This window comes from Macrobrachium rosenbergii, chromosome 31 (genome assembly GCF_040412425.1).
Source record: "Macrobrachium rosenbergii isolate ZJJX-2024 chromosome 31, ASM4041242v1, whole genome shotgun sequence".
In the NCBI taxonomy this organism is placed as follows: domain Eukaryota; kingdom Metazoa; phylum Arthropoda; class Malacostraca; order Decapoda; family Palaemonidae; genus Macrobrachium; species Macrobrachium rosenbergii.
This window is the reverse complement of record NC_089771.1, coordinates 4,070,008-4,084,952: the sequence shown is the minus strand read 5'-3', so window position 1 is coordinate 4,084,952 and position 14,945 is coordinate 4,070,008.

Genomic DNA, 14,945 nt, shown 5'->3' with positions numbered 1-14,945 from the left:
AGTATTTGAACGAATTTTCAACAGCTGACGAATTTCATCATAATTGCAAACGACGTAGGAAATGCATAGCTTACTAAATTGAATTATTATGCTAATTATTGGAGTAACCAATTATCATGAACGTTATCATCTTTGCATAATATATACCACCAAGATTATATGTATATTTCATTGAAATAAGGAATCATATCACATTCATTAGGTTTGCAAAACCTTGTTGGAAGCACTTGCAATATCTTGAAAGACTGTACAATTTGACAATTTGCATATTATAAATCAGCTGATGAATTTCAACACACATTGAATATCAGGTCAATCTCATATTGAATAATTTACGCTCTTATTGTATAATGAACATAAACATAACAAATGGCGTTATTCATCACTAGCTCATAAAACTGAATTAAAAAATGTAAATTATTTTAATTTTATTTCAATTTTATCAAAAATTTACGAACTGAAGCGGGCCACCACGTGGTCACCATGCGGTCCTTTCTCCAGACATCTATTTTCATGTATTTTTGCCAAAACGACGCTACTAGAGCCATCTTTTGGTCACCTGAGAACTAGACAAAGTGGACGACGGCACTTTAATACGTGGGGGAAGAAGGGTCTTAGATAATGGCCATAATTCCACTGGAATAAATAGAGTAGTTTTGATTAGAATCATACTCAGTTTCATGTAAAAACTATAACTTAATATAGCGACAATAATGAGTTTATAATTCTACATCACGATCAATTTTACCTGTTCCAATAATGCCATTTCCCAACCGAGCGCCGCGTAGATCCAAGACTATCAACAAGATAAGAGCCGGTAAAATATTATTTAAGGAGAATGGTTCAACGATTCTAGGACAATTAAAAGTAAAAGAAATTATAATGATTTTATCTATCTTAATTTGCCAAAGAGCCTTGAAGCGGTACACTTATAGAAGTGCTTCTTTTTGTAAAATCTAGTACGTTGGCAGTTCCAATCCTTTCTTGTCCAACGAGCGTAAACATCGTAGTTCTTTTAAATTCTATGTACACCGAAGATTTACTTAAATCAGAAACAATGTCGTTTTTCAGGTTCATTTGGGGCAGGAACTTAGAGAAACGATTTGATGTACAAATGAGAACTTATTTAAAAAATAAATATAGTAGCCAAGACAACGCAGTGTTCACGAGATTTAATTCTAAAAGAATGTCCTGTTTAAGCTAACACTTACGTCAGTGGAACTTTACCTTGCCATTCTATTACAGGAGCGTGATATTAAAGTATATGGCTATATCAAGAGTACAAGGACTGACAGTAATTATAAATGGAGGATCCACAGGAATCAAAACAATTGTCCCTTAATCCCAATAGAAATTTTCATCATACAATTATAAATACAGAGATTCTAGAAACATTAAAATTACCTCATAAAATAATTTTTTGCAAAGAACATTAACTTTTATTTTAATCTGCACAAAGGTTGATTTTTAAAGTTCATCTTCTATTAAATATCCACATCATTTAGGATTACTGAATGAGTTATATTGTGTAACTGTGTTTACTAACAGTTTCAATATCTAATTTCCTTAGTCTCTATTTTGTTTTTGTTTGAACCCTTCTAAGAAATCTACAATACGGAAGTATCCCCTTTAATAAAACATTAACAGTTTAACGTATTTATTGTAATGTAATAAAGAGCTCCAGAATTTCCATACTAGCCATACAAGCTTGGCTAAAGAATTTTTTTTATTTCATGAATATTATGCAGTCGATCGGATTATGATATACAAGTGGTAAAATAAGAATTCCCCACTAATTTCAATGACAATTCTGTGAAATGATAATTTCCAACATCATTCAAAACAACACAAAACTCCCTGAAACGTCTGGCAGAGATCAAAGTGGAATTAGCATTGTTTTCAGCAGTCATCCACATACTGTGATTAAGCTACACGAATTCTATGTATTCCATCCTACCTTTATAAATGTCACTTATGCCCTGAGAAATTCACGTATACTGGAATGGCATATGGGAAGCGTATTCAAGTTCGTTCATTCTTTTACGCTCTTTGAATTAACACTTTGATGGAAGTTAAACATCTGATATATATATATATATATATATATATATATATATATATATATATATATATATATATATATATATATATATATATATATATATATATATATATATATATATATATATATATATATATATATATAATATTGTAAGTCTCAAAAAACATATATATATATATATATATATATATATATATATATATATATATATATATATATATATATATACATACATACATATAAAGTGTTTCGAAATTAGAGCGCCCCTCTCTACAGCATAAACTAAAATTGATATGGACAAAAACAAAAGTAATTCAGAACAGGTATTTACTTAAGTTTCCCTCTGAGTATTTAATATTTTGTGTGGCCTCCATCTGCCTGTACCACAGCCTGCATTCTTGAGGGGTTTGATTTCAGCAAATCGCAAAAAACCTGAGACTCAAACTCCATTTCCCTGAGCACTTCAGTCACCTCTCTTTGCAGGTCGTCGAGGCTTGGTATACCATCATAGTTCACTGTGCGCTTCAACATGATCCTTAAGATACTATCAATGTTTTCACACACACATTAAGGTCAGGGGAGCTACTGGAAATTCACTTCATGAGAAGAAATCGATACCACTGTTTAGAAGCACCTCCTGTGTCTGAAGAACCTTGAAATATGCTGCCTTATCATGCAAAAATGTGACTTCTTCAACAGATAACACATTTTCAGGGTCTTTGAGGAAAAGAAATACTCCACCAGTAAGCACAGTTTCTCTGAAATATTTACCATTCCATGACTGTCCTTTTTCTTTGATGAGCCACATTAACCGTTTGGCTGTGGAACAGGAAAATTCCCAAACATCCAGGAAATTTCACAACTTGGCAATAGCGCACGTCATCGCTGATATCATCCAACTTTGCAGACCAAATGATGTCATTCTTATGATTTGGCTTCCTGACTGTGTAAATGAAGAATTCATCTGATGCAGCAACATGGAGAAAGTCAGCTTCCCCAAAATCTTTAAGAAATGAACCACAAAACCATGCAAGGTCTTCTCTCTGTTGTTGAGTGATGTTGGGCTTGATGATAACATGAAATGGCTTGATACCAGATTTTTTCAACTCACGATATACAGTACTTTAACGTCTCTTCTTTCCCCTTTTTGTTTCTAGTTCAAGTGCCAATTTACGTAAAGACTTTCTTGGTCTACCCACTGCCTCAGCTATGATGTCTTTTGACTCCTGAGAAAGGACTTCGGGCCTTCCAAGATTCCCACTCACTCTTTTTGCGATGACAGTCATATGGATTTTTGTTCCAGTTTCTTTTAACAAAGGATTCATCTCTTTTAATGCATTTAGCTATTTCAGAAGGTTATAGCCCGGATTCGGTCAATCCATCTGATTTCCTCCCAGTCATCAGCCATGGCTGCATCTAACTCCGTCACTCAGCCTGAAAATACAAGAAGTGTAAAATGAAAAATAGCTAAATAGAAACTTAAAATAATGTACTTGGAGATAGGCTATAGCAGAAAACTTCATAACTTTCCATTTGTTCTGTGGAGGGGCCGGCTCTAATTTCGAAACACTCGATATATATATATATATATATATATATATATATATATATATATATATATATATATATATATATATATATATATATATATATATATATATATATATAGATATATATATATATATATATCTATCTATCTATCTATCTATCTATCTATCTATCTATCTATATATATATATATATATATATATATATATATATATATATATATATATATATATATATATATATATATATATATATATATATATATATATATATATATATATATATATATATATATATATCTATCTATCTATATATATCTATATATATATATATATATATATATATCTATCTATATATATATATATATATATATATATATATATATATATATATATATATATATATATATATATATATATATATATATATATCATCTGAGTGTGTGTGTGTGCGCGCAGGAGGAGAGAGAGAGAGATAGAGATAGAGAGAGAGAGCGCTCAAATCAAGGCATCAGAAGTGATATTCTTTTAGGCACGGGATCCTTTAACTCGCATAGATCTTAAGAAATAAGCCCTTACTGAAATTATCTATTAATTCCAAAGAAACTGCAAAGAATTTTTCATTTGATTAACGTTTTGTTACCAATAAAATCCATTTCCAAAGGATTTTATATTACACTGAATGTTCTGCAAGCAATAAAAGCCATTTCCAAAGGGTTTTATTTTACACTGAATATTCTGTTAGCAATAAAAGCTATTTTCAAAAGATTTTATATTACGCTGAAAGTTCTGGTAGCAATAAAATCCATTTCCAGAACATTTTGCATTAGACTGAAAGCTCTGTTAGCAAAGGAAAGTTTAAAATTTCTGGGAAATGTCTCATAAAAAAAATGCATATGGCGTCAGGATGTGCAACTCAGCTGTGACCACATCTCCTTTAATTGAGTCTGCTGTCAATAACTCTACGTTCTGGCTGCCTGTCACTTCTTGTTCCCTCATGGCTGATCTGGGATAACATCATTCCATGAGAGAGAGAGAGAGAGAGAGAGAGAGAGAGAGAGAGAGAGAGAGAGAGAGAGAGAGAGAGAGAGAGAGAATGACGTTTTCAAAATCCATGTAATTTGAGCACTCATTACTGTTGAGAACTCCGGCACAGCTTGTGATTAAAAGGCTAATTCTCTTAAAGCCGGGCTCAAAAGAAATTTTTCTTTTTTTTTACCTTTCTTTTCATTCCAACTTGAAGGTCCTTCCCTTTTCACGACCCTCTTTTGTTGCAGCCCCAAAGGATGACTACTTTTCCTTGAAGAGCAGAAAGAAAAGCAGATACAATATTTTTCTAACCCATTTTGCGAGCTCCAATGTTCCAGCGGTTGCCAGAATCTCATCTCTCTTCATGCTAGTTGTTCAAAAGATTGACCTCGAATTTCTGTACGAATCTACTGCTTCTAATCTTCCACTTTTTATACTGATACTTATTTTCCTTTTGCCATTTCCCAACTATCCTCTAAGCCTTACTACTGCCCCCAATCTAATCTCGAATTTCTCTCCCTGGAAGTACTTTGAAAGTTTTCCGTACTATTTTCTTTTTACTTAATATAGTTATTAATATTATTAATTGAAATCGTGTATTTGTAATACTCAAAACTCTCTATTTATCTGCCCTAAGCCTTTGTATTTGCATAAGTTAGTATGTTTATAAAACCAGAATTCTTTGTGTAAATAAATCGGATCGTTTAATTTTCAAAAAAAGAGAAAAATATATATAATTCGTTTGTCTAATTATATCCGATCTTATCAATTTTTTTGTCACTTCCGTTCTCATACCTTTTTTGTTAGACATGCCCCCCCCATCCCTTAAACCCGCTGCAGTGATAAGCAGAAAGGTTTAAACTTTCATTTTCGGGTAAAGAATGACCTTAGTTTGTCCTCTTTGACATCAGCCAATATCCAGCACTTTTGTCTTGGGAAATACCTGATTTTCCAAAACCCCTTATGTCATTCTACCGGGCTAAATCGCTAATGAGAGTCTGTCCTTTAATTGCCGAGACGTTTTCATTCCCAAATATATTCGACTCTGCAGCTCTAAAAAGTGGTAAACCTTGTTTAATTATATCCAATTTGGTTCTGGTATTTCCTTTCTTCCTGCAAGTAATTAAACTCATTTGCGGGAATGAAGCAAAGCTTTATTCATTACTTTTGGGTGGGCTACAGCTGCCACCAGTGGCCTGGTGAGATGAGGAGGGCTATGGAAAATGAACTTCCTTGAACGAGCAATAATGGAAACTTCCGAATCCTACGAGTAATTAAAATAAAGTTTTATTTGATTAAGGAATATATGATGAAATGAATTTTTGTCTCAAGCTTTATTTAATTAGAACCTAATCCTTGCAGATAAAATCTGTGTACCTAGTTCTGAAATGTGAAAATTAATTTCATTTTATTAGAATTTAATCAATGCAGATAAAATCCACGTACCTTCTTTTCAAATGTGAAAATTAATTTCATTTAATTAGAACTTAATCCTTGCAGATAAAATCTAAGTACCTACTTCTTAAATGTGAAAATTAATATAATTTTTTTTTACTTAATCCTTGCAGATAAAATCTGTGTGCCTAGCTTATAAATTTGAAAGTCACTTTTTTGCTCTTAAAAAAATGAGAAGTCAAATTCCTTAAAGTCAGGGCTATCTTCTTATTTAGATTCCCAAAATTATAATTTAAGTTTCATTTTCCAAGCGAGAGCACTTTTGAACCCCTTGCACACTTTGCCTTCAATAATATTTTTCTGTGACATCCTTCCTACAGGAAAGCTTTTAAAAATGATAGATATCTTAATGAAAGGATTCTGGTAAGTCTCTCTCTCTCTCTCTCTCTCTCTCTCTCTCTCTCTCTCTCTCTCTCTCTCTCTCTTTTTTATCTTTATTCGATTTTTAAATTCTGTCACTATGGGGTACTTCCTGCAGGAAAACTTTCAACAATAATAGATTGTAATATAAACGGATGTTATCAAGCCACTCTCTCTCTCTCTCTCTCTCTCTCTCTCTCTCTCTCTCTCTCTCTGTAATGGAATGTTGTTATCCCAGATCAGCCATGAGGGAACAAGAAGTGACAGGCAGCCAGAGCGCCGAGTTAACAACAGCTGACTCATTGAAAGGCGATGTGGTCACAGCTGAGTTGCACATCCTAACGCCATATGCATATTTTTATGAGACATTTCCCGGAAATTTCAAGCTTTCCAGTTGTTAACAGAGCTTTCAGTCTAGTGTAAAGTTCTTTGGAAATGGATTTGAATGCTAACAGAACGTTTAATCAAATTCAAAATCATTTGGACATTAATTTAATTGCTAACAGAACCTTGAATCTAATGCAAAGTCCTTTGGAAATGGATTTAATCGATAACAGAACTTTCAGTTAAAAGCAAAGTCATTTGGAAATGGATTTTATTGATAACACAACTTTCAGTAAAAAGCAAAGTCATTTGGAAATGGATTTAATTGATAACAGAACTTTCAATTAAAAGCAAAGTCTTTTGGAAATGGATTTTATTGTTAAGAGAACTTTCAATTAACAGCAAGGTCCTTTGCAAATGGATTTTATTGATAAGAGAACTTCCAATTAGAAGCAAAGTCATTTGGAAATGGATTTTATTGATAACAGAACTTTCAATTAAAAGCAAAGTCCTTTGGAAATGAATTTTACTGATAACAGAACTTTCAATTAAAAACAAAGTCACTTGGAAACGGATTTTATTGATAACAGAACTTTCAATTAAAAGCAACGTCATTTGGAAATGGATTTACTTTGCTAACATAACTTTCAGTTAAAAGCCACATCCTTTGGAAATGGATAAAATAGCTAACAGAACTTTTGTCCTGATATGATCATTCTTTGAAAATGGATTATATTGCTAGCAGAACCTTCAATCAAGAGCAAAATCCTTTGGAAATGAATCTAATTTCTAACGGAACTTTTAACCTGATACTTAAATTCTTTGGAAATGAGCTTAATTCCCAATACCAGAAAGAACTTATTCCCTAAGGTCTGTGTGAGATAACGGATCCCGAGACTAAATTTCTATTACTTCTGATGCCTAGATTTGAGTACTCTATATGAGGCGTTCAGCATTAGAAGGGCCTCTTGCCACAAAAAAAAAAAAAGTTATAATCCATCAAAGTTTTGGAAAATCAACCTGCTCTAATTTCTTTATTTTTCAAGATACAAAGTTGAATTTTGGTCGAGATGGAGCATTTATGATCAGGAATAAAAAAAAAAAAAAAAAAAATATAATATATATATATATATATATATATATATATATATATATATATATATATATATATATATATATATATATATATATATATATATATATATATATATATATATATATATATATATATATAGTTCCATATATATATATATATATATATATATATATATATTCCCACCCATTTTTGAAAAAAAACAGATTATTTTAAAACTGATCAGCCAAAAATCGACATTTTCAAAAGTTGGGAGAGGCCTTCTAATGCTGAACGCCTGATATATATCAGGAAGATGTCATACTTCCATCACCATCAAAAGTCTTGAATTCAAAGAGAGTAAAAGAACCTACGAACTTGAATACACTTCCCGTACGCCGTTCCACTTCGTGAATCACCTTTACCAAGAATCGCCTTTCAGTCATCACGATATGTCTGATTAGGGCCGCTGCTGTGCTTGCAAAGGCTGCTCTGAAAGCCACACGAGACATTTATGCAGGTAGGATGGGATATAGAGTTCTTGTGGCTTAATCACAGCATATGGATGACTGTACAAAGAAAGGCACTACTTATTTGATTTGTGCCATGACGTTTAATGCAGTTTTGGATGTTTGGAATAATATTTTCACGGAATTGTTTTTAAAATCATTTAGTAATTATTCGTAGCTTTTTTTAGTGGCGTTTTAGCTTCCCTAGTATACCATCGAAATCTGACGGTAATAGAAAATTAAAACAATAAACTTAAGACGGTTTCCTTCTTGAAAACTGTTCTACATAAAATGACTCCCTGGCCCAGATAGACTCTTGAAACACCAGCTGCGATTCTGTCTATCATGATGCAATCGGCTCTTCGCGAAATAACAAATATCCTAAGCTAAACAATTATGGCTTGTATGTGAATTCTGGGGCACTTCGGTATGTTAAAATATATATGTGACACTGTTAGCAATTTATGAATGGGATTATTTCTGTACTATGAATTCCTTAGAAGACTTCAAGCAGCAGATAAGAGATCAAAGGGAAAGCATATGGTGACACTGTTAATAAACACAACAATATTACATGACTGGTTTAGCGATCCTAAAATATGTCAATTTTTCTTAAAAGTCAATCCTTAGAAATTAGCCTTTATACTGATCGAAAAAAAGTGTTAGTATGTGTCTATAAATACCCTTTGTAAAGTCATATAACTACCTCGGTATTTATACCTCCGTACTGAAAACTTTGAATGAAATAGGTGTAATTGTAGGGAGGCAAATTAATTATGAATAACCTGTTTTATGCCAATGAGTGGTTTTGACTCTCGTGGATACTCTGTTAATAAGGTTGTGTCCGATTTTGTCAATCTTGTTCTCTAACGTACAGTCAAATACTTTTATATCACCCTGCTATGATATAATGACAAAGTATAGGTACGTTGGGGTAAGTGTTACCATTGAATGGAACGTTCTTTTAGGTTTTAAAAATTCGTAAACACCGGTATGTTCTGGCCAGGATCCAGGTCCTGGCTATTATATTTAATATTTAAATATTATACTTAGCATTTAAATGTTTTTATTTATATATCAAATCATTTTCATTGTTGCATGCCCCAGTGAACCTGAGAAATTTTATAATTCTCAGATTTAAATAAATATTCGGACAACATAAAAAATTAAAGAACGGCATTGTTTACGCTCGATGGATACGAAGTAGTCGGAACTAACAACCTACTAGATTTTAAAAGACGTAAAACTACTGCCAGAGTGCCGCTGTATGGCCTTTTAGCAAAGCTAAAACAGTTAAATACTTAAAGCAATCTCCTATACTCTTAAAGTAATTAACAGCAATATCTCATACATTTAAACTATCCTCAGATCTTTACCTACTTCTCCATGATAGGATTTTACGGGTTCTTCTCCTGTTGGTGGGCCTGGATCTACGTGGCGCTGAGTTGGGAAAGGGCTTTGTCGGTTTGGGTAAAACTGATCGTGATATAAGATTATAAACTCGCCATTGCCGTTATATTAAGTGACAGTTTCTACATGTAACGGAACACTATTCTAATTAAATGCTACTCTGGTTATTTCAGTGGATTTAGACCTTTAGTTCATGAGAAACAATCAAATATAGCAGTTATCTGAGACCCTTCTTCCCCAACGTATTAAATTTCCGTCACCCACTTTATCTAGTTCTCAGGTGACCAAAAGATGGCCCCAGTAGTGTTGTTTTTGACAAGAATACATGATAATTACTCTCAAAAGAAGGCACCGCGTGGTTGCCGATGAAATACGTAAATTTATTAACTGAAATTAAATATAATTTCTATATTTAGATTTAAATACTGTTTCATGAGCCAGTGATGAGAAATTTCATTGGACAACAGTATAAATCAATCCGAAATTGATATGATACACTTGATTGTAATGTTCAAACTGATCATCTCTTTTATAATATGCAACGATGATGATTCTGTTGATAATTGGTTACACCTATTAGTAGTATTTCAATAATGTTTACTAAGCTAGAAATTCGTTCGGTTTTCGGCAATTATAAAAAAAAACTCAAATATTGCAAATCTATTTAGATGTTGCTTGTGCTTCCAACGCGCTTTCGCAAACGTCCTGGAAATGATACTGATTCCTAATTTCAGAAAAATATACACATAAGCTCTGTTGAAGGACAGTTGTGAGTTTAATGACGAAAGCTCTACAAAAATTCTGGACAAACTCCTGCTGATTCAGTAGGAGAATTTATTGACAAAATTGAAACTAAATGCGAATAATGACATAGTTATGCCATACGTGACATCATGTAAGGATGATAACTCTCTCGATAACTGGTTACTCTTACAGTTAGCAAGATTATTCAAACTGGCAGGGCATGCATTTGTTCGGTCGTGTGCAAATATGAGGAAATTCGTCACTTGTTGCAAAGTTGTTTATTTATTGCATAGGCTTCTGGCATGCTTTTGCAAACGAAATGAAAGCCATACTGATTCTTCATATCAGTTAAATATAAGGAAAAGATAGTTATTTTTTCCTTGAAACTAATATAGATTATCTGATGCTCCAAAACATGACAATATTTGTAACTCGATATTTCCCAATATAAAGATAACATTGGCATTTGAACTTATTATGCTGAGTGAATAACAAATCTGTAATTATTTTACTTAAATGGAAAACTTTTCGATTAAAATAAATTCCTTATAAAGATATTAGCAGAAAAAGCTCTACTTTAAACACAGGTAGAGAGAGAGAGAGAGAGAGGCTGGCATCTATCATTAATATTTATGGTCATATAGAAAACAATATACAGTGCCATAAGGTTCAACATTTAATTCCAACATTCATTCAACAGTGTAACGTCGAAAGCACTTCACCAGCCTTCCAGTTCAACCCAGGGACCCGAAATATACAAAACGAGAAAATAGACTGGCATCTGGTTCCACCAAACCTTTCCCAATGATTTGTTCTCGTGAAAAATGCATAGCTCGGCTTATTCATCACCTGTCAGTTCCCGTTATGTCAGTGAGGCTGAGCTAAAGCGTGCTTTTATCTGATTGCCTTCCTTTATTTATTTGGCAAGCTGCTTCGAACAAGAGTAGTTTAAAGAGAACATTCTTTTCTTTATTTTATGTGACACTTGTGAGTTGCTTATTGTCCAGCTGAAATGGAAAAACAAAAACTTATCTGGATTCTTGAATGTTTGAAATTGCAAAATCAAATGATTAATTTAAAAAACTGCAAGATACTAAATGCTATCCCCATTACCTGATTCATATTTCACCACTGAATTCCCATTGGAGAACAGGATGGGAATCTGTTTATCCGTTTTTTATTTATAGTTAAATTGAATCTGTCATTTTATATTGATGCAGGTAGGATGAAAGCTCTAAAATTACTAAGGTTTTATTTTAACTGAAAATTTTTCATTGTAAAAAAAAAGACTATTTTTGAAAAAAAAAACTCCAAAATAATCATATCAATAGTACTCTCAAAGAATGTTTCATTAATGAGGTTATATAAAAATATTGAAGTTAAATAAAACTATTGAATAAAGATATAAATGAAACGAAATGAAGTACAATGAAAAATATTTGCAAAAGATAACATTCAGTGATATGGGAATGCTTTAAATATAAATAAGGAGTCAATGTGAGTCAATGTAAACTAGAAAATAAAGCAAAGATGATGTATTCTATCCTTAGCAATACTACATGTGTGTGTGTGTGTGTGTGTGTGAGAGAGAGAGAGAGAGAGAGAGAAGGAGAGAGAGAGAGAGAGAGAGAATTACTTTAGCATTATTTCTGCTACGAGCTCAGCGTTGCTCACCTTTCCAACCAAATTAAGACAGCAGAAAAAGACATCCAGCTACTAATGATACGAGGCTGAATTATGTCTCAAATTGACACAACTGAGTCTGAGGTTTCCCCACAGGATAGGCTTCCACACTTCGAGGTCTCATTCCTAGAAGCTAACCGAAAGACTTCACGTGGAGGTTTCAAGATATCAAAGGATTTCCTGAGCTATTTTACCACAAGACGGCCGTGGCAACGAGGCAGGAAGCTATGGTTATTAAAGTGAAATATTAGAAGGAGGTTGCTGGGTAATATGGCAAAGGGAATGGAGCATTTTTTTTTAGTTTAGATGAATCGCATTCCTTGACTGTGTACTGAAATTCAAGTTGAAATGGTGTTTAAAGGCTTTAATTTGTTGTTATAATTGATTATCGTCTTCAAAAACTTACGATATATATATATATATATATATATATATATATATATATATATATATATATATATATATATATATATATATATATATATATGTGTGTGTGTGTGTGTGTGTGTGTGTGTGTGTGTGTGTGTGTGTGTGTGTGTGTATGAAATTTTTATCACAACAGGATTTATATACATTCATGAAGCTACAAATGTTGTTTAATATCAAATTCACGCTACATCGGAAATTTCCCCGATAGGGAATGATCACCGGAGGGGAATTTATAAGTGATAAATGGATCAGTACTGCTGGGTCTCGATCCCACGACAAAGTTTCCTTCCAACAACTCCAGTCGACGGTCTACCCACTGAGATATCAAGAGAGGTATAAGTAAATGCCGAATCTGCTTATAAATTCCCCTTCGTTGATCACTCCCCGTCGGGGATATTCCCGAGGTAGCGTGAATTTGATATCAAACATCATTTGTGGCTTCATGAATGTATATAAATCACAGTGTGATAAAAATTTCATGATAAGAGCTGTGTGCTCCAAATGTACCAATGAGCTGTCATGGTGGAGGTGGGTTAATGCCGACGCTAAGTATAATTTCCCTGCTCTCGACGGGTAAACAAGCACAGCAGATTCGGCATTTACTTATACCTCTTTTGATAGCTCAGTGGGTAGACCGTGGACTGGGGTTGTTAGAAGGAAACTGTGTCGTGGGATTGAGACCCAGCAGTACCGATCCATTTATCACTTATAAATTCCCCTTCAGTGATCATTCCCCATCGGGGATATTCCCCAGGTAGCATGAATTTGATATTAAACAACATTTGTAGCTTCATGAATGTATATAAATCACGGTGATAAAAATATCATAATAAGCGCTGTGTTCCAAACGTACCAATATATATATATATATATATATATATATATATATATAGATATATATATATATATATATATATATATATATATATATATATATATATATATATATATATATATATATATATATATATATATATATATATATATATATATATATATATATATATATATATATATATATATATATATATATATATATATATATATATATATATATATATATATATATATATATATATATATATATATATATATATATATATATATATATATATATATATATATATATATATATATATATATATATATATATATATATATATATATATATATATATATATATATATATATATATATATATATATATATATATATATATTCTTACTTTCATGTATTTAATCATTTATATAAATGTATATATACATAATACTGATCTATGAAAATAATAATAATAATAATAATAATAATAATAATAATATAATAATAATAATAATAATAATAATATATATATTATAATAATATTATTATTATTATTATTATTATTATTATTATTATTATTATTATTAAACCTAGACTTGAATTGCCTTTGAGGGCCGCTACAAGGATTGACCCACAGCCCAGAAGAAAGAGCCTTAGCCATCTCTGTTGACTCCGGGTGTTAGGAGAATGAAAGAATATGAGGCGAATGACCCAGTCAGGCATCAAAGGCAGAATAACATTTCCTCCATCACCGGTCAGTTGCTTTAACTAACGAGGCAATTAAACACCTCCGTTATTGTTGATGTCAGCGTTTGACAATTTCTCGATTTTATTCTCGTGACTGAGTTTTTCCTCGGAATGTAGGATGAAGAAGTAGAGAAGTTTCCTTTTTATAATGATGGTAATTGGGTCATTTGATAACTGGTTGATTTAATGGGGACTAAAATATTTTATTTTCGTGACCTCGAATTTTTCCTCGAAATGTAGGATGGAGAAACGGAGGTTTTCTTTATATAATAGTGAGAATTTGGTCAGTTGATAGCTGGTTGATTTAATGTAGACTGAAATATTTTGTCTTCATAAATTTTTCCTTGAAGTATGAGATGAAGACGCAGATGGTTTTGTTATGCTGACTGTAATTGGGTCTGTTGATAACTGGTTGATTTATTATAAACAATTCATTTTGTCAGTGTTATCATAATTGGGTCGGTTGGTAACTAAATGATTTATTATAAACAATTTATTTTGTCACAGTTATCAGTGGAATTGGTTCGGTTGGTAACTGTGGCGATATAGAAAAACTTTCTTTGGGTGGGCGCTTAGGATTATCATATATATATATATATATATATATATATATATATATATATATATATATATATATATATATATATATATATATATATATATATATATATATATATATATATATTAACAATTACACACATACGGTACATATATATCAGTATTTATATACATATGCACACACGTATACCATATAT